Raw genomic sequence first — 22337 nt, 5'->3', positions numbered from 1 at the left:
TCAGGAGTCTTATGGCCTGGGGGTAATAACTGTTGAGAAGCCTTTTGGTCCTAGACTTGGCACTCCATTACTGCTTGCCATGCGGTAGTAGAGAGAACACTCTATGACTGCGGTGGGTGGGGTCTTTGACAATTTTTAGGGCCTCCCTCTGACACGCCTGGTGTAGAGGTCCTGGATGGCAGGCAGCTTAGCCCCAGTGATGTATTGGGCCGTACGCACTACCCTCTGTAGTGCCTTGCGGTCGGAGGCCGAGCAGTTGCCGTACCAGGCAGTGATGCAACCAGTCAGGATGCTGTTGATGGTGCAACTGTAGTACCTTTTGAGGATCTGAGGACCCATGCCAATTCTTTTTAGTTTCCTGAGGGGGAATAGGCTTTGTCGTGCCCTCTTTACGACTGTCTTGGTGTGTTTGGACCATTCTAGTTTGTTGGTGATGTGGACACCAAGGAACTTGAAGCTCTCAACCTGTTCCACTATAGCCACGTCGATGAGAATGGGGGCGTGCTCAGTCCTCCTTTTCCTGTAGTCCACAATCATCTCCTTAGTCTTGGTTATGTTAATGGATAGGATGTTATTCTGGCACCACCCAGCCAGGTCTCTGACCTCCTCCCTATAGGCTGTCTCGTCATTGTCGGTGATCAGGCCTACCACTGTTGTGTCGTCTGCAAACTTAAAGATGGTGTTGGAGTCGTGCAGTCATGAGTGAACAGGGAGTACAGGAGGGGACTGAGCACGCACCCCTGAGAGGATCAGCGTGGCGGATGTGTTGTTACCTACCCTTACCACCTGGGGGGCGGCCCCTCAGGAAGTCCAGGATCCAGTTGCAGAGGGAGGTATTTAGTCCCAGGGTCCTTAGCTTAGTGATAAGCTTTGAGGGTACTATGGTGTTGAACGCTGAGCTGTAGTCAATGAATGGCATTCTCACATAAGGTGTTCCGTTTGTCCAGGTGGGAAAAAGCAGTGTGGAGTGCAATAGAGATTGCATCATCTGTGGATCTGTTGGGGCGGTATGCAAACTGGAGTGGGTCTAGGGTTTGTGGTATAATGGTGTTGATGTGAGCCATGACCAGCCTTTCAAAGCACTTCATGGCTACATATGTGTGTTACGGGTCGGTAGTCATTTAGGCAGGTTACCTTAGTGTTTTTGGGCACAGGCACTATGGTGGTCTGCTTAAAACATGTTGGTATTATATATATATATATATATATATATATATATATATATATATATATATATATATATTTAATTGGGTTTTGATTATGATATGGAAACTGACTGATTTTTAAAAACTGACAGATTGATTTGGGTTGTGTATTTTAACTATATGAGTGAAGCAATTAATATATTATGGATTGTTTTGATTGTTGTTGTGTACTAAAGATGTTGACACTATTCTCAGCGTGCCCTGGTGAATGGAGAGGGTGAACTCTGATCCTGAGAGTGAAACTGATACTAATCTATTTGATCTGTACGAGTTGCCTTATAAGTAGTGGAATCATGATGCTTGTCCTGGGTCATGTTCATTAGGCACCAAAACAATACATTTTAATAAACCAGGAGTCACCCACTGGAGTTGTCCAACAAGATATGCTAATTTTAGTTTCTGGGATGGAAATAGTTATTTCCACCATGCTGATCCATTGGAGTGTGATAGATAACAAAAGCTTATTTTATTAAACTCAATTGTTGCATGCCCTGCATTAGGCATTAAATATTTGCTTTTCACTGTCTATGAAGATATAGCTTTGACTCTCATAAACTGTATGCATCTTCTGTTTTTCTTCATGGGTTCGTGCAGGTGACTGTGTATCATAACCTCCCCAGACAAATTGGTAGAATGTTTAGAATGTGTTGGAGGTTGAAATGGGAGACAGTGTTAAGTTTCTTGGGAGGAGGCTGAGCACGTGCTATAACAGCCAGTCACGTGCAGGAACCCATGCAATGAATTATTATGCTTCTTGTTTTATGAAAGAATGTATGCATTTTCTACATGTGAATTAATGTATTTAAATCTTGTAATTTTATTTTAAGTTGAGAGGATTCTCAAAATGGGGGAATGTGTGAGAAATTACAACATTGTTATAAACACTTATTGCATCAAATGGTTGTTTAATGCAACAGAATAGGGGGTTCTTAGAACACTCATCTGTGTGTGTTCTACTGAGAATGGGCCTCTGGAGGCTTAATGCTGACAGATGTACGATGCCTTAGGCCACATTCCATTCATGTGAGGGAGATTACCCTGGTTTGACTGGAAGAGATGGCTCGGGGCCAGATTCTGGTCTCTATACAATGAGAACAGTCTTTACAGCAGATACTGTCTGTTAATTATTAGTATCTTTCATACAATTCTTAACCTTGTGACCCATTCAATACATCGGTTGTTTGTCGTGAACATTCAGGAGGATGTACTTTGCTATAAAAAGGTGTTATTTTCTTTGTCTCGGGGCTCTCAACTAATCATCTGAGGGTGATTCGTTGACCAGCCATCATTATCGCAGAGCACTCAATCGATTCACTTTGTATGTGTGTGAGGTATTGGCCTGCTCCCTTATTAAGTGAATAAAGATTTAGTTGAAGTTTAACTCTGAATTGTGTGATACGTTTGTCTGTCCTCATTTGATAAAGAAATTAACCACCACAGGGTGCTTTGCTAGTGACACTGTCTGTAATTTATTATTTATTTAGAATTCAAGGCACACTTAACCAGCATGGCTACCACAGCATTCTGCAGCGATATGCCATCTCATCTGGTTTGGGCTTAGTGGGACTATCATTTGTTTTTCAACAGGACAATGACCCAACAGACCTCCAGGCTGTGTAAGTGCTATTTGACCAAGAAGGAAAGTGATGGAGTGCTGCATCAGATGACCTGGCCTCCACAATCCCCCGACCTCAACCCAATTGAGATGGTTTGGGATGAACGCAGAGTGAAGGAAAAGCAGCCAACAAGTGCTCAGCATGTGGGAACTCCGTCAAGACTGTTGGAAAAGCATTCCAGGTGAAGCTGGTTGAGAGAATGCCAAGAGTGTGCAAAGCTGTCATCAAAGCAACAGGTGGCTATTTGAAGAATCTCAAATATAAAATATTTGGATTTATTTAACACTTTTTTGGTTACTACATGATTATTTCATAGTTTTTATGTCTTCACTATTATTCTACAATGTAGAAAATAGTAAAAATAATGAAAAACCCTTGAATGAGTAGGTGTGTCCAAACTTTTGACTGGTGCTGTATAATCTTACAATCAATAAAGTCAGTACAACCAATGGCTGTAACATGAGGAGAAATAAAGAGTTTTAAAGTGTATTCCATCCATTTACAAATACACTCAAACACATTGCATATTATGTATTCCATCCATTCATGAATAAATATTTCTCCAACAATGTCAATCTCCACTCCATATAAACATGCTGTTACATAGTTAACTTGGCCCTTCTCTCTGACCTCCACCTCTCCTCTTCCCTGGGCTGGTGTGGGTAACAAGATTAAGGTCTCAACCCCACAACCAGCTCATTCTAGGTTCCAGGATAGATTGAATGAGCAGGTTGAGCTAAGGGACAACTCATTATTCCCAACATAACCTCTTTGCTAGGAGAGACCCCGTCCCCCTAATCTTCGTCACCACTGTTACTCTACGCTTCATGACAACAACTTACAGAGTTTGTTGGGGAAACAGAGAAAAAGTTGTATCTTTGCCTCCACGGTGTTCTATGCGTTAGCCCTATGAGGTTGAGGTTAGGTCCACAGTAGTCCCTCGGAACAGACTGTTCGTCCCTTTGATCAGGAAAACCTAGAGACTCACTATATAGCAGTCACACACAAGACTGGTATATACCGGTTCCAAACTTTTTCAATTTAAGAATGGAGGCCACTGTTATCGGGGACCTTTAATGCTGCAGAAATGTTTTGGTACCCTTCCGCAGATCTGTTCCTCAACACAATCCTGTCTCTGAGCTCTAAGGACAATTCCTTTGACCTCATGGCTTGATTTTTGGTCTGACATGCAGTGTCAACTGTGGGACCTTATATAGACAGTGTGCCTTTCCAAATCATGTCCAATCAATTGAATTTACCACAGATGGACTCCAATCAAGTTGTAGAAACAAAGGATGATCAATGGAAGCAGAATGCACCGGAGCTCAAGTTCGAGTCTCATAGCAAAGGGTCTGAATAATTATGTAAAGAAGGTATCTGTTCTTTATTTTCAATACATTTGCACATAAAAAAATATATAATAATAAAAAAATATAACTTCGTCGTTATGGAGTATTGTGTGTAGGTTTAGGTGATTTTTTTTATACATTACAGCCTTATTCTAAAATGTAACAAAATGTGGAAAAAGGGAAGCGACCTAAACAAGTTCGAGGATATAAGCTCAAAGGTCACTGATGTATTGTACTTTGCGCCACTAAAAGAAAGCACAACCAGTTTATTGTGCAGAAAAGAGAAAAAAAAAGTCAAATCAAACTGCTAAGGGGTATACTACAAAGCAGGATCAATGAGTTGGCCAGCAATTTTTTTTATACAGAAAGAAGTATTGATCTTGGTTCAATAAGTTTAACTTAGATACGTGTTTCAAGTTGTTGAGTCAATTTGACCATGCCCAATTCAAGCTTATCTTTCTAAATACAATTCAGTTATATTAGAATATTTGTGACCGACCAGCTCGATTCAGTCTTAAGTAGCAACATTTGAAATGTTTTTTTTACATTGGATGAAAGTATAGATTCAGAACTAGAAAATTGTATAACATACACTACAGTTGAGGAACAATGGGAAAGTAATTCTGCTTTGGAGGTTAATAAACCCACTTTTGAGAAAATGCCCCCTGAATGTTTTGGTACACCTACTGGAAAGCCTTTCTTTGTCTACATCCATTCAGCATCGTTCACACCCTCTTCATCCTTAACTCCACCCATCTCTTTAAGGCCTCACATGTGAGGCCATGTGCTAAACAGAAAGTACGGTAGTATACTAAACAACCAAAGATTTCAAGACTAAAGGCTGGTTTCTACTGGAGTCTGGTTTTAAGTCTGTAGACAGTTGTCCCAGTGACATCATGAACATTCTAATGTCATCCGACATAAAACTTGTCATTGTTGTTATTTTATTTATTTAACCAGGTAGGCAAATTGAGAACAAGTTCTCATTTACAATTGTGACCTGGCCAAGATAAAGCAAAGCAGTTTGACACATACAACAACACAGTTACACATTGAATAAACAAACATACAGTCAATAATACAGTAGAAAAATAAGTCTATTTACAAAGTGAGCAAATGAGGTGAGATAAGGGAGGTAAAGGCAAAAAAGGCCATGGTGGCGAAGTAAATACAATATAGCAAGTAAAACACTGGAATGGTAGATTTGCAGTGGAAGAAAGTGCAAAGTAGAAATAGAAATGATGGGGTGCAAAGGAGCAAAATATGGCTTTGAGGGTGACCAGAGAGATATACCTGCTGGAGCGTGTGCTACAGGTGGGTGCAGCTATGGTGACCAGCGAGCTGAGATAAGGGGAAACTTTACCTAGCAGGGTCTTGTAGATGACCTGGAGCCAGTGGTTTTGGCGACGAGTATGAAGCGAGGGCCAGCCAACGAGAGCGTACAGGTCGCAGTGGTGGGTAGTATATGGGGCTTTGGTGACAAAATGGATGGTGGCACTGTGATAGACTGCATCCAGTTTATTGAGTAGGGTATTGGAGGCTATTTTGTAAATGACGTTGCCGAAGTCGAGGATCGGTAGGATGGTCAGTTTTACAAGGGTATGTTTGGCAGCATGAGTGAAAGATGCTTTGTTGGGAAATAGGAAGCCAATTCTAGATTTAACTTTAGATTGGAGATGTTTGATGTGAGTCTGGAAGGAGAGTTTACAGTCTAACCAGACACCTAGGTATTTGTAGTTGTCCACATATTCTAAGTCAGAACCGTCCAGAGAAGTGATGCTGGACGGGCGGGCAGGTGCAGGCAGCGATCGGTTGAAGAGCATGCATTTAGTTTTACTTGTATTTAAGAGCAGTTGCAGGCCACGGAAGGAGAGTTGTATGGCATTGAAGCTCGTTTGGAGGGTAGTTAACACAGTGTCCAAAGAAGGGCCAGAAGTATACAGAATGGTGTCGTCTGCATAGAGGTGGATCAGAGACTCACCAGCAGCAAGAGCGACATCATTGATGTATACAGAGAAGAGAGTCGGCCCAAGAATTGAAACCTGTGGCATCCCCATAGAGACTGCCAGAGGCCCGGACAACAGGCCCTCCGATTTGACACACTGAACTCTATCAGAGAAGTAGTTGGTGAACCAGGCGAGGCAATCATTTGAGAAACCAAAGCTATTGAGTCTGCCGATGAGGTGATTGACAGCGACGAAAGCCTTGGCCAGGTCAATGAATACGGCTGCACAGTATTGTTTCTTATCGATGGCGGTTAAGATATCGTTTAGGACCTTGAGCGTGGCTGAGGTGCACCCATGACCAGCTCTGAAACCAGATTGCATAGCGGTGAAGGTGCGGTGGGATTCGAAATGGTCAGTAATCTGTTTGTCGACTTGGCTTTCGAAGACTTTAGAAAGGCAGGATAGGATAGATATAGGTCTGTAGCAGTTTGGGTCAAGAGTGTCCCCCCATTTGAAGAGGGGGATGACCGCAGCTGCTTTCCAATCTTTGGGAATCTCAGATGACACGAAAGAGGTTGAACAGGCTAGTAATAGGGGTTGCAACAATTTCGGCAGATAATTTTCGAAAGAAAGGGTCCAGATTGTCTAGCCTGGCTGATTTGTAGGGGGTCCAGATTTTGCAGCTCTTTCAGAACATCAGCTGACTGGATTTGGGAGAAGGAGAAATGGGGAAGGCTTGGGCGAGTTGTTGTGGGGGGTGCAGTGCTTTTGACCGGGGTAGGGGTAGCCAGGTGGAAAGCATGGCCAGCCAAAGAAAAATGCTTATTGAAATTCTCAATTATAGTGGATTTATCGGTGGTGACAGAGTTTCCTATCCTCAGTGCAGTGGGCAGCTGAGAGGAGGTGCTCTTATTCTCCACGGACTTTACAGTGTCCCAGAACTTTTTTCAGTTTGTGTTGCAGGAAGCAAATTTCTGTTTGAAAAAGCTAGCCTTGGCTTTTCTAACTGCCTGTGTATATTGGTTTCTAACTTCCCTGAAAAGTTGCATATCACGGGGGCTGTTCGATGCTAATGCAGAACGCCACAGGATGTTTTTGTGTTGGTTAAGGGCAGTCAGGTCTGGAGAGAACCAAGGGCTATAATCGGTTCCTGGATCTACTTTTCTTGAATGGGGCATGCTTATTTAAGATGGTGAGGAAGGCATTTAAAAAAAATAACAACCAGGCATCCTCTACTGAAGGGATGAGGTCAATATCCTTCCAGGATACCCGGGCTAGGTCGATTAGAAAGGCCTGCTCGCTCAAGTGTTTCAGGGAGCGTTTGACAGTGATGAGTGGAGGACGTTTGACCGCTGACCCATTACGGATGCAGGCAATGATCGCTGAGATCTTGGTTGAAAACAGCAGAGGTGTATTTAGAGGGCAAGTTGGTTAGGATGATATCTATGAGGGTGCCTGTGTTTACGGCTTTGGGGTGGTACCTGGTAGGTTCATTGATCATTTGGGTGAGATTGAGGGCATCAACCTTAAATTGTAGGGTGGCTGGGGTGTTAAGCATGTCCCAGTTTAGGTCACCTAGCAGCACGAGCTCTGAAGATAGATGGGGGGGAAAATCAGTTCACATATGGTGTCCAGAGCACAGCTGGGGGCAGAGGGTGGTCTATAGCAGGCGGCAACGGTGAGAGACTTGTTTTTAGAGGTGGATTTTTAAAAGTAGAAGTTCAAATTGTTTGGGTGCAGACCTGGATAGTAGGAGAGAACTCTGCAGGCTCTCTCTGCAGTAGATTGTAACACCGCTCCCTTTGGCCGTTATATCTTGTAGTTAGGGATGGAGATTGCAGAGTTTTTGGTGGTCTTCCTAAGCCAGGATTCTGACATGGCATGGACATCCGGGTTGGCAGTGTGCTAAAGCAGTGAATAAAACAAACTTAGGGAGGAGGCTTCTAATGTTAACATGCATGAAACCAAGGTTATGACGATTACAGAAGTCATCAAAAGAGAGCGCCTGGGGAATAGGAGTGGAGCTAGGCACTGCAGGGCCTGGATTGATCTCTACATCGCCATAGGAACAGAGGAGCAGTAAGTGTACGGCTAAAAGCTATGAGAATTGGTCGTCTAGGACGTCCGGAACAGAGAGTAAAAGGAGCAGGTTTCTGGGGGCGATAAAATAGCTTCAAGGTATAATAAGATGTGAATACAGTGGAGGTAAACCTAGGCATTGAGTGATGAGAGCGATATTGTCTCTAGAAACATCATTGAAACCAGGTGATGTCATAGCATGTGTGGGTGGTGGAACTGAAAGGTTGGATAAGGTATAATGAGCAGGGCTAGAGGCTCTACAGTGAAATAAGCCAGTAAACACTAACCAGAACAGCAATGGACAAGGCATATTGACATTAAGGAGAGGCATGCTTAGCCAAGTGATCAAAAGGGTCCAGTGAGTAGTGAGGTCGGTTGCGGTCACGGCGATTCAGACAACTAGCCGGGCCATGGGTAGCAAGTTGGCAGAAGATGGTCTGTTTTTAGCCACCTCGTGCGTTTCCGTCGGTAGATTAGTGGGGTTCCGTGTGGTTGAGGGGACCAATCCAATTGGCAAAAATAGTTAGTGTCCCAAGAAAATTGGCCGATAGACCTATTCAGATAGCTGTCTTATTGGCTGCTAACGATTAGCTGGCCGCAGATGGGCATTCAGGTTACGTCGTGACGGAGGGGCCAGTTGGCTAACTCCCTCGGGCAGATAACGTTGGTAGTCCAGTCACGAAGGCCCGATGGGGCTCCGCATCGGCAGTAAAACGGGTCCGGATAGGTGATTGTAGCCCAGGAGTGGCTGATGGAACTCTTCAGCTGGCTAGCTCCGGAATAATTGATGTTAGCTCCGGGACCGACGTTAGCCAATAGTCACTCGGATAGCAGCTTGCTAGCTGCAAGATCCGGGTGTCAATGTCCAGAGCTTGCGGTAGAAATCCGGGCATATGGAGAGAAAATAGGCCCGGTATGCTCTGGTCTGAATCGCGTTGTACAAAACTGGCGATAGCTTTTCGAGCTAAAGGATAGCTGATGACCGCCAACCGTGGTTAGCTGAAAGTGAACTGGCTAACTTCTGTTGTGGATTTCAGATTTGAGGTAAATAATACTTTTTTTAATAATTTTTTTTTAAAGTGGTGAGGTGGGTTGTAGGAGAGTGTTATGAACTTGAGTTTTTAGAAGAAAATATATAAAAATATTTGCGAATATATATATATATATATATATATGACAAGACGAGGACGTCTGACTGCTATGCCATCTTGGTTATGAAAAAGTATAAACGCAAAAACGACAGGCTGCATGACATCAGCAGCCTGGTGGTCCAAAATAGCATAACTGGTGTATTTTAACACTAATAAACCCATCTGTTTAAACACAAACTTACTATATATAAACTTGGACAGTCTCGTTGGCCTAACGTTATATCCTAATTTGGTGCAAATCATGTTATTCTTCACATTACTGGCTCTCGTGAACTCACACTATATCAAAGTTTATATATCACATGCACTGGATACAGAAGGTATAAATGGTACAGTGAAATGGTTACTTGCATAGTGGAGTCTTTTGTTTAGACATGTAGCTAGCTACCATAATCCCAACTCATAACGTTACTACCCTGCATGAATCTGCAGGTAGCAAAAGCTTACCAACTAGGTTCAATGTTAGCTAGCAATGCATATGGCTCAGATTTACAAATAATATTACTACACAGACCATACACAAAAGGTTAGCTAGCGAGCCAGCCAGCTAACATTAGCTAACTAGCTAACAGTACGCTTTAAATTGCAATGAAAAAAACTTTGACAAAATTAGAAATATATAATATCTGAAAATGTAGCTAGACTCTCTTACCCGTATAAATGCTTCTCTCTCTGTCATGTATGCTATGGTTGCCGTTAGTTTGAAGATGTAATCCAGAGACAGGTGTTTAATACAACAGCCTTTCAAAAAATACATATTAGAAAGGATTACCTACACATAGTGACCAGCTCATGTTATAGACAGAAGTGGGATACATGCCAGACCAATCCAAACTCATCTCTCGGCATGTCCAGCCAGTCATGGCTAGAGGGAAGGTTCCTGTCTTTTTCCATGGCTTGTATTTTATTCCTATTTACAGATGGCACACACATTTGTTATTAAGGCACATGAAAGTTCACATGTTCCAGAACACATTTCTGCCAACAAAAACAAAAATAAAGTTGACGTTAAAATGCCTCCTGTGAAGTACCGTAATTTCCGGACTATAAGCCGCTACTTTTTTCCCAGGCTTTGAACCTCGCGGCTTAAACAATGACGCGGCTAATATGGATTTTTCCCGCTTTCAAATTAAAAATAAATAAATAAATTTAAAAAAAACATTCTGTGACGTGCTCAGTTTTTTGCCGGCATGAAGCTTTCATTAGACCAATGAAATTGCCGAACGGGTTAAGGTCAAACAACTTTTTGGTTTACTGTTTAGATTAAATCGAGCGCGCTCAAACTTCCCATCATTCTGATTACGGTAGTCATTTTGTCACCCTCATCATGGCAAAGACACGGAGAAATGCATATGATGCAGCTTTCAAGTTGAAGGCGATTGATCTGGCTGTTGGAAAAGGAAATAGAGCTGCTGCACGGGAGCTTGGTCTGGAGCAATGACTTTCTTGGTAGGCTACTGTTTACTGCAAATTTTTTATTTTTTGTTACAAGCCGTGTTTCGTTAAAGCCCATTTATTTTTGTTACAAGGCGTGTTTCGTTAAAGCCTGTGTAAAGTTAATTTGTTTCAATGTACCGGTAGGCACCTGCGGCTTATAGACATGTGCGGCTTATTTATGTTCAAAATAATAATAATTATTTATTTTTTTATTCAGTGGATGCGGCTTATATTCAGGTGCGCTCAATAGTCCGGAAGTTACGGTAGTGACGCTTGACATACGGCTAGTTTCCTGAAACGAGTAACATTTAGGCAAGTTAGCTGGTTCATTTATTGATCCTGCATTATAATATAGGCTACCCCTATCGAGTCCCTTCAGCTTAGCTCAAAAATGTTTATGATGCAAAACATAGCAACTGTCTGGGTCTCCACAAATGATGGATCAGATGTTGGAAAACACCTCTTCAGTTCAACTCCACATCTTCTAAAATCTGTGCTGTGATGCGTGCGCCCTGCACTGAGGGCAGATAAGGCCAGCTCTGCTGGTTGAATCTCAATATTTAGGAGCCACTGTTAATTTCCCTCCATACTCTGAATCCTTGAAGAGGTCCTCCTCCTCACACAGGTGTGCCTAGTGACAGGTGCAGCTCTCCAGTCTCAACATTCCTTAAGTCCTGGTGCCTCTGTGCTGGGTCACTGCCCAGATGCGAGAGCCATGAGAGGAGCAGTATATGTGAGGGGTTGTAGTAGTTATACGACCTGCATGCCCCGCTGCTGAGCAGTGTCCTGTAGCATCACAGTGTCCTCCCCTGCCTGAGACGGGTCACCACTAGTCAGAACATAGAACACCCCCTCCCCCTGATCCCCCACCCCATCCTCCTCCAACAGCACCCCTCTCATCTCCACCTGTATGTCCGTGGAGTGTGCTACCGCCCTGGCATCCTCCTCGTCCTCCCCAGGCTATCTGTCTGGGAAGCGTCCTCTCCCTCCTCCTGTCTCTCTCTCATCAGTTGCTCAGTCAGTTCCATGCTCTCATAGCGAATCAGCTGCAGACGCATAAAGCCGTCCTCGTGTTTCTTATACCTGGGAGAGAGAAAGAATAGTTAGCCACAAGACCAAAATGATGATCCAAATAGGCTCAGACTTTCGCATTCATTCCCATTCACCGACTAATGATTCTGGAGCCAAACTACTTATATTGAATGAGATCTTACCAATGCGGACCATCTCCACATAAACATGCTGTTAGATACAATCTCAAGCACTTTAGAATTGGCTGTCCCCTAGTATGCTGGTTATAAATGTTCTGTTTGCCATGTTGAATGGCTCAGTAGTTGGTACCTGAATCGGGGGTGTCCGGAGGGCCATTTGAACTGGTGCTTCTTGCGGAGGTGGGCAGTGAGGTTGTTTCCCCTAGTGAAGCACTGCTCACAGACATGACACTTGTAGCGGGCCACAAAATCTCCCTGAGTTGTCAACACAAAAGGTAAACATGTTCAAATATAGTTTAGGCTTTGAGCGCATACATTAGAGTTGTCTTTACATGGCTGACTTGCACAACAGGGCTTCAAATTGTTATTTTCAGCAAGGTTCCAGCAACTATGGTGAATCCATAACTAGGCCTGTCCAGTACAGCTTAGCTTGGCTCAGCAGAGTGAAAAGTATAAATCTCTCTCTCTCTCACCTCATGTACTTTCTTGTAGTGGTTCTTGATGGAGTGCAGTGAGCGTGTGGTGTAGTCACAGTTAGTGAGGCCACAGCGGTAGGCCGGCTCAGTGCTGTGGGTGTCCAGGTGTTTACAAAGGTCGATAAGGTTTTTACAGCTGAGATACACACACCACAGGAAAGATGGGTTATGATGGGTCACCCTTTACTAACATTCAGGCAATTGTTAACACTTGACCACACTAAACAGGTACTTCTTAAATATAATTAATTTCCTTTTATAATAAAGTATGGACATCATCTCTGTCAAAGACGGATAGTGTTGGCTTATACTATAGACCGGGAGTCCTGGGTATTACTTTAGTATCTACCTAATCTACCTGTACTCGCAGTATTCACAGCTGTAAGGTTTCTCGTTGCTATGGCGGAACTTGATGTGGTTCCGTAGCGATGAGGGCGACGGGCAGGTCATGTCACACAATGGACACTTGTATTGGTTCACTAACAGCAGATAGGGATAGAGAGAAAAAGGAGCAGATCAGAACACAGCACTACTCGGCAACAAACGATAGTAGCGATTGATCAACGTGTGATATAAATACAAAGAAGGGAGTTCAAGGGACTGACCATGATTCCTCATGTGGTCCCTCAGTAGTCTCTCCGTTGCAAAGCGCTTGGAGCAGTGGGAGCACTGAAACCTCTGACCTACGAGAGACAAGGGAAGGAACACACACACACACACACACACACACACACACACACACACACACACACACACACACACACACACACACACACACACACACACACACACACCCCCCCCCTAAGTATGTTATTGGGTTATACTTCAATGTTAACAAAGCCCTAAATGCAATCCACCCCTGAACATCCCCTCTCACCCTCGATGGTGGTCTGCCGTCTGATGTGGTCAAAGAACTTGGTGTTGTTGGCGAACATCCCTCAACAGATTGGGCAGGCCACCACCTTCTCCCCAGTGTGACTCCGCAGGTTCTCCTGCAGCTTAAAACGTCCTTTAAACTTGGCCTCGCAGTCTAGAGAAAAGTCAGGGGAAAATAAGTAGTTGATATTCTCAGTTGTGGTATTCACTCTGGTTCCAGATATCATTACAGCTGGTTATAGGCCAACCCTGCTCTTACCTATTTTATCCACTGTCAATTCCAAGATAATAAAAATAAAAACTACACACCAACTGAAAGACTCAGTCACCTCTTGGTTTCTCCTGAATAGTTGTAAGCTGCCACCTTCTATACTAGCATCTTGACAGGGGTCAGTGGACTCACCCTTCCAGCCACAGCACACCAATGTCTCCTTATCAGCAGAGGGTACGTCCATACACATGCTGTGCATCTCCACATGGCGGTAGAACCACTCTGGGTTGACCAGAGAGGGTTGCTGCAAACACGCATACAAAAAGACGTATTACTGTCAAAGATGGTTACTATGAGAGTGAGACCAACAAAAGTACACGATCTGATAACTTCCTCACTTAAACTGGATGTGCGTCATCCACTTGAATAGAACCTAAACCCATTAAAGAAAACAGCACTGTGTGTTCTGTGCATGTCCCTTGCCTATGCCTGGCTTAATACCATGTCTGTCTGTCCACGAGCTTCACATCGAAGCTAGATATGACCCACACTAACAGCGTCTCACCTCACATTGTTCCCACTGGCAGATGAAGTTGTCTGTTATGTCAGGCACGATGTTGCGGTTGTGGAGGCCAATGGCGCAGGTGCCGAGGCTGGGCTGGGCCTTGAATACCCCCTGGCCCCACTGCTTCAGCTTGGTGTGGTAACAGTGGAAATACACATGGCGCTTTAACTCCTCAGCACTCTCCACAGAGCAGAACCCAGTCTTTCCATACACAACTGTGCTCCTCTAGTGACAGAAAACAACAGACATGAATTTCAATGTGTGACCATGAAATTCCAAATACAAACCCGCAGGGTTCGGTCATCATCATCATCATCATCATTATTATACACTGCTCAAAAAAATTAAGGGAACACTTAAACAACACAATGTAACTCCAAGTCAATCACACTTCTGTGAAATCAAACTGTCCACTTAGGAAGCAACACTGATTGACAATAAATTTCACATGCTGTTGTGCAAATGAAATAGACAACAGGTGGAAATTATAGCCAATAAGCAAGACACCCCCAATAAAGGAGTGGTTCAGCAGGTGGTGACCACAGACCACTTCTCAGTTCCTATGCTTCCTGGCTGATGTTTTGGTCACTTTTGAATGCTGGCGGTGCTTTCACTCTAGTGGTAGCATGAGACGGAGTCTACAACCCACACAAGTGGCTCAGGTAATGCAGCTCATCCAGGATGGCACATCAATGCGAGCTGTGGCAAGAAGGTTTGCTGTGTCTGTCAGCGTAGTGTCCAGAGCATGGAGGCGCTACCAGGAGACAGGCCAGTACATCAGGAGACGTGGAGGAGGCTGTAGGAGGGCAACAACCCAGCAGCAGGACCGCTACCTCCGCCTTTGTGCAAGGAGGAGCAGGAGAAGCACTGCCAGAGCCCTGCAAAATGACCTCCAGCAGGCCACAAATGTGCATGTGTCTGCTCAAACGGTCAAAAACAGACTCCATGAGGGTGGTATGAGGGCCCGACGTCCACAGGTGGGGGTTGTGCTTACAGCCCAACACCGTGCAGGACGTTTGGCATTTGTCAGAGAACACCAAGATTGGCAAATTTGCCACTGGCGCCCTGTGCTCTTCACAGATGAAAGCAGGTTCACACTGAGCACGTGACAGAGTCTGGAGACGCCGTGGAGAACGTTCTGCTGCCTGCAACATCCTCCAGCATGACCGGTTTGGCGGTGGGTCAGTCATGGTGTGGGGTGGCATTTCTTTGGGGGGGCCGTCCATGTGCTCGCCAGAGGTAGCCTGACTGCCATTAGGTACCGAGATGAGATCCTCAGACCCCTTGAGAGACCATATGCTGGTGCGGTTGGCCCTGGGTTCCTCCTAATGCAAGACAATGCTAGACCTCATGTGGCTGGAGTGTGTCAGCAGTTCCTGCAAGAGGAAGACATTGATGCTATGGACTGGCCCGCCCGTTCCCCAGACCTGAATCCAATTGAGCACATCTGGGACATCATGTCTCGCTCTATCCACCAACGCCACGTTGCACCACAGACTGTCCAGGAGTTGGCGGATGCTTTAGTCCAGGTCTGGGAGGAGATCCCTCAGGAGACCATCCCCCACCTCATCAGGAGCATGCCCAGGCGTTGTAGGGAGGTCATACAGGCACGTGGAGGCCACACACACTACTGAGCCTCATTTTGACTTGTTTTAAGGACATTACATCAAAGTTGGATCAGCCTGTAGTGTGGTTTTCCACTTTAATTTTGAGTGTGACTCCAAATCCAGACCTCCATGGGTTGATCAATTGGATTTCCATTGATTATTTTTGTGTGATTTTGTTGTCAGCACATTCAACTATGTAAAGAAAAAAGTATTTAATAAGATTATTTCTTTCATTCAGATCTAGGATGTGTTGTTTAAGTGTTCCCTTTATTTTTTTAGCAGTATATTATAATTGTGGAAGACACTCATGATGTACACTGTTTACAGTGCATTCGGAAAGTATTCACACCCTTTGACTTTTTCCACTTTGTTACATTACAAAGTGGGGTCACTTAGAAATTCTTGTTTTTGAAAGAAAAGCACATTAAAATAACATCAAATTGATCATAAATACAGTGTAGACAATGTTAATGTTTTAAATGACTATTGTAGCTGGAAAAAGCAGATTTTTTTTATGGAATATCTACATAGGCGTACAGAGGACCATTACCAGCAACCATCACTCCTGTGTTCCAATGGCACGTTGTGTTAGCTAATCCAAGTTTATCATTTTAAAAGGCTAATTGATCATTAGAAAACCCTTTTGCAGTTATGTTAGCACAGCTGAAAACCGTTGTTCTGATTAAAAAAAGCAATAAAAAAAAAAAAAATAAATAAAAAAAAAACAATGGCCTTCTTTGGACTAGTTGAGTATCTGGAGTATCAGCATCTGTGGGTTCGATTACAGGCTCAAATTAGCCAGAAACAGAACTTTCTTCTGAAACTTGTCATAACAGACAAAAATAGTGTGCTTAATCTAATAACACACAATTATACGTGTTCATGTCTTTATTGAACACACCATGTAAACATTCAGTGTACAGTCGTGGCCAAAAGTTGAGAATGACACAAATATTAATTTCCACAAAGTTTGCTGCTTCAGTGTCTTTAGATATTTTTGTCAGATGTTACTATGGAATACTGAAGTTTAATTACAAGCATTTCATAAGTGTCAAACGCTTTTATTGACAATTACATGACGTTGATGCAAAGAGTCAATATTTGCAGTGTTGACCCTTCTTTTTCAAGACCTCTGCAATCCGCCCTGGCATGCTGTCAATTAACTTCTGGGCCACATCCTGACTGATGGCAGCCCATTCTTGCATAATCAATGCTTGGAGTTTGTGGGTTTGTTTGTCCACCTGCCTCTTGAGGATTGACCACAAGTTCTCAATGGGATTAAGGTCTGGGGAGTTTCCTGACCATGGACCCAAAATATCGATGTTTTGTTCCCCGAGCCACTTAGTTATCACTTTTGCCTTATGGCAAGGTGCTCCATCATGCTGGAAACAGCATTGTTCGTCACTAAACTGTTCCTGGATGGTTGGGAGAAGTTGCTCTCGGAGGATGTGTTGGTACCATTCTTTATTCATGGCTGTGTTCTTAGGCAAAACTGTGAGTGAGCCCACTCCCTTGGCTGAGAAGCAACCCCACACATGAATGGTCTCAGGATGCTTTACTGTTGGCATGACACAGGACTGATGGTAGCGCTCGCCTTGTCGGCTCCGGACAAGCTTTTTTCCGGCTGCCCCAAACAATAGGAAAGGGGATTCAGAGAAAATGACTTTACCCCAGTCCTCAGCAGTCCAATCCCTGTACCTTTTGCAGAATATCAGTCTGTCCCTGATGTTTTTCCTGGAGAGAAGTGGCTTCTTTGCTGCCCTTCTTGACACCAGGCCATCCTCCAAAAGTCTTCGCCTCACTGTGCGTGCAGATGCACTCACACCTGCCTGCTGCCATTCCTGAGCAAGCTCTGTACTGGTGGTGCACTGATCCTGCAGCTGAATCAACTTTAGGAGACAGTCCTGGTGCATGCTCAACTTTCTTGGGCGCCCTGAAGCCTTCTTCACAACAATTTAACAGCTCTCCTTGAAGTTCTTGATGATCCGATAAATGGTTGATTTAGGTGCAATCTTACTGGCAGCAATATCCTTTCCTGTGAAGCCCTTTTTGTGCAAAGCAATGATAACGGCACGTGTTTCCATTCAGGTAACCACGGTTGACAGAGGAAGAACAATGATTCCAAGCACCATCCTCCTTTTGAAGCTTCCAGTCTGTTATTCAAACTCAATCAGCATGACAGAGTGATCTCCAGCCTTGTCCTCATCAACACTCACACCTGCGTTAACGAGAGAATCACTGACATGATGTCAGCTGGTCCTTTTGTGGCAGGGCTGAATTGCAGTGGAAATGTTTTTTGGGGATTCAGTTTATTTGCATGGCAAAGAGGGACTTTGCAATTAATTGCAATTCATCTGATCACTCTTCATAACATTCTGGAGTATATGCAAATTGCCATCATACAAACTGAGGCAGCAGACTTTGAAAATTAACTTTTGGCCACGACTGTGGGATGGAGAAAGTATGTGAACCCCTGGATTTCATAATTTATTGATCCTCTTTTAGGCTGGGTTTCTGTTTAGCACTTTGTGACATCGATGGATGTAAGAAGGGCTTAATAAATACATTTCATTGAATAACCTAAACATTTTCTGTAGTTGCGGATCAGACCTGCACAACGGTCAGGAGGAATTTTGGACCATTCATCTTTACGAAACTGTTTCAGTTCAGCAATATTCTTGGGATGTCTGGTGTGAACCACTCTATAGGTCATGCCACAGCATCTCAATCGGGTTGAGGTCGGGACTCTGACTGGGCCACACCAGAAGGCGTATTTTCTTCTGTTGAAGCCATTCTGTTGTTGATTTACTACTGTGTTTTGGGTTGTTGTCCTGCTCAACTTCTGTTGAGCTTCAAAATTCCTGCAAAATGTTTTGATAAACATGGGAATTTATTTTTCCGTCAATGATACCAAGCTGTCCAGGCCCAGAGGTAGCAAAGCAGCCCAAACCATGATGCTCCCTCCACCATACTTTACAGTTGAGATGAGGTTTTGATGTTGGTGTGCTGTGCCATTTTTTTCTCCACACATAGTGTTGTGTGTTCCTTCCAAATAACTCAACTTACGTTTCAACTGTCCTGCACAGAATATTTTGCATCCAGGTGCTCTTTTGCAAACTTCAGACGTGCAGAAATGTTTTTTTTTTTGGACAGCAGTGGCTTCTTCCGTGGTGTCCTCCCCTGAACACCATTCTTGTTTAGTGTTTTACATATCGTAGACTCGTCAACAGAGATTTTAGCATGTTCCAGAGATTTCTGAAAGTCTTTAGCTGACACTCTAGGATTCTTCTTAACCTCATTGAGCATTCTGCGCTGTGCTCTTGCAGTCATCTTTACAGGATGGCCACTCTTAGGGAGAGTAGCAACAGTGCTGAACTTTCTCCATTTACAGACAAAAAAGGCATGCACTGATTCTCGCACACAAGCTTGGCATCATTCACAAGCGATAATATAATCATTCACAAGTGATATGATAATATTGTCACCCATCAGACTGTTCTTGATTTAATCTTGTCTTTATATATACACTAAATAATATGTGACATTTGTTTTGATTTAGAATGGACAATTATCATGCACCCGTCTCAAAACAGGGGCAGGGAGGAGAAAAAAACCTATGCACTTAAATAGCAAATGGAGGATGCTTTTCCTATGGTTTATTTTCATGCCAGCCAGATAGGCTATATTCCGTTGTAAAGAGAAGCAAATGTGCTTAATATCAGGAATATTTGAGAAATACGCATAGTAGGCCTAGCCTATATAAAGCTGATGGGATCCTCTTTTTAATAGAGGTCATTCTCTATTACTCTACCACGCATTGCTTTTAGAAATATTGCGCAACATGAGCTTTCATGAAGTGTTTGATTAGATTTTCGATTACATTTGCATTGAAGTCAGAGTGATTCAATGCTCAATAGAGTGCTGAGTACCAGGCAGTTAGCATGTTTGGTAGGCTACTAATGACCATCAGCAGCATCAGAGCTTGGTGAAGCCTAATTACCGTGACTAAATGGTCACATGGAATTTGACTGCAGTCATGACTCGTGACCGTCGGTGTGGCAGTAATACGGTCACCGTAACAGCCCTAGTCCTGCCAAGCATTCAAAATGGAACAAGTACTTTTGGGTGTCAGGGAAAAATGTATGGAGTAAAAAGAAAATTATTTTCTTTAGGAATGTACTCAGTAAAGTAAAAGTAAACATTTTCCAAAATATAAATAGTATTTATATTTTAGAAAATGTTTACAGTCCATGGTAAGACAAAAATATAAATAGTATAGATACCGCAAGAAAACACTTAAGTAATTTAGTATTTTTACTGAAGTACTTTACACCACTGAGCATATCACTCATTGGCCAATCCCTTGGTGCTAGCACAAATCCAATAGAGATGGTCTCAGGATCCCTCACCCTTGACCTATCCTCCTCTACTTTCTTCACTGCCTCAGCATACGACACCTTCTGCACTACTCTGATCACCTCCACCTGCCTCTCTCGCACCGGACACTTCCGAGCCCCAGCAACATGGTCACCCCTACAGTTGACACATGTAACTTTACCTACCCAAACAACCCAATCCTCTGTCCCATGCCCTCCTGTATAATTCCCACATCTTGGTATCTCCCTCCTAAATACTGCTGCTACATGACCATAAATGTTGTAGCTGAAACACTGCAGTGGATTCGTCACAAAAGCTCTAACAGGTCTGCGTCACACCAAACAGCGGGAGCCACAAACACCAGGAATCCTCAACCTGTACACTTAACGCTACTACAGAAAACACTCCTTCAATGGTGACCTATTCCTAATCGCAAAGCAAGAAACAGATCTTGACCCATGCGTGACACGGAGCACTCACTCCCTCTGGTCCAAAGCAACAAAACAAATATCACTCCAGAAATCACTCCTTCAATGGTGCCTTATTCCTAATCGTAAAGCAAGAAACAGATCTTGACCCATGTTGCGTGACACAGAGCACTCACTCCCTTTGGTCCAAAGAAACAAAACATCACAAGTCCACTATAGGTTACCTTCACTGATTCAACATCTTCCCCACCCACCCTGAAACCACAAATAGGTCCGCCAAACGGCAAGGATCCACTTTCTCCAAAAATGTCTCTCCTCCTGGACCATATTCTTCTTCAACATGTCCATCAATGCCAGGCACGGGCTCCAAGCTCTTTACTACACCTTCCACCCAGCTTAACTCACCCTTATTCACTTCCATTTCACCACCAGAACTAGGTCTGGCACTGTTTGCACTTGACACCAATCTTCTTCGACACCCCAATTCAATTTTTACTACTTTCTGAAATTTGATTGATGGAACAATCCAGCCAATGGTTGGAGCAATAGGAGGCTGATTGGTCAGAAGTAAAAAAGGTACTGGCCCCACAGCAGCTCAAATAAAACTTTTGACTTATGAATCTCTGTTTACAAACTTAAAAACTTTCTACGAGTTTACGAATCTCTTGGTAACGTGACAGAAATTAGCGTGCAGATTAAAATGTACAAGTGTATTTTTGATTCACAGCAGAATATTCATAGTCGTAAAAATAAATGCTTGCAAATCTTATTCAATGTATTCAAATGTCAAGTTACACATTATACAAACTCACTAAATGTAATCACATTTGCAAATCGTACTTGCAGCCACAAATAACAATGTGCAACAACGAAATTCAAAATACAAACTCACCGGGTTCATTATTATCCCATACACAATAGGCGTAGGTACTTTATCTCAAATCAAATTAACTTTTTACTTTTCTTTGTCCTGTGTTTTGATGAAAAGTTAAAGTTGAGCATTCACTGGCTTTTCCTCTCATGTAATGTCTCTCACAGAGTGCCACTCCACGTCGGAGGCACAGGCTGTGAAAAGAGACGACTCCATTCTCCCCTACCTGCTCACCAAATGAGAAATTGTCACCTTCCTCTATGTCCAGCGCCTTGAAGTGACCCTCCACATGCCCGCAGAACTCCTGCATCTGATCGAATGACTCTTGACAAGACCCCCACTCACACGCCAACTCAAGCGGTGAGTCATCTTTTCTCGCCGGTTTGTTTGCAGGAGGCATCTCTCACTATGAGTCTTATGCACGGTCGTGTATTGGGAAAAAGATAACGTCGTTATATGGAAACGAAAATTGTCTTGCTAGCTAGCTAAACTGGACAGCTGCCATTAGCTAACGGTAGTAACGTTAATATCCACGTGTGACAACGAATGTGATAATGTTGAAAATTACAAAACACAATTGCTCAGTTATTTGGACAAAGAATAAACAAATCTACAAGTTCGCTAGCTACCTGGATGTTGTTAGCCCAACGTTTCCTGATGTGTTTCTGAGCTCCAATCAGAAATCACTTCATAGTCAGTGTCCAATGGGCTTTCACTAAAAGTCAGCCCAATTATGTCTTGGCCAATCACGTAAGGCGGTTCCATGGGCGAGATGGGTACGACTGGAAAAATGTACCTCTGAAAACATGAACGATTAGAAACAGTTTCATTTAGAAATATCAGTAGTGCCTGTATTCGGCATTAGACTCAAAATAATGAAATAACAATTTCATAAAGGAAGTGATTTGTTCTGAACACTTATTTATTTCCTG

General features: G+C 43.4%; 1 pseudogene across 1 annotated transcript; it reads right to left on the bottom strand.

Moving 5' to 3' along the window:
* Window positions 1–3073: 3073 nt before the first annotated feature.
* On the bottom strand, window positions 3074–21805 carry LOC106560670 (histone H4 transcription factor-like; annotated as a pseudogene). Its single transcript, XR_014378955.1, has 9 exons — window positions 21658–21805; window positions 14123–14347; window positions 13750–13861; window positions 13348–13500; window positions 13076–13153; window positions 12829–12949; window positions 12468–12606; window positions 12125–12249; window positions 3074–11866 (listed from the first exon to the last, which is right to left on the bottom strand). The product of XR_014378955.1 is annotated as a histone H4 transcription factor-like (transcript).
* Between the last annotated feature and the right edge of the window lie 532 nt (window positions 21806–22337).

This window comes from Salmo salar, chromosome 10 (assembly GCF_965601325.2).
Source record: "Salmo salar chromosome 10, fSalSal1, whole genome shotgun sequence".
NCBI classification, from domain to species: domain Eukaryota; kingdom Metazoa; phylum Chordata; class Actinopteri; order Salmoniformes; family Salmonidae; genus Salmo; species Salmo salar.
This window is presented reverse-complemented; position numbering and strand designations above follow the sequence as displayed.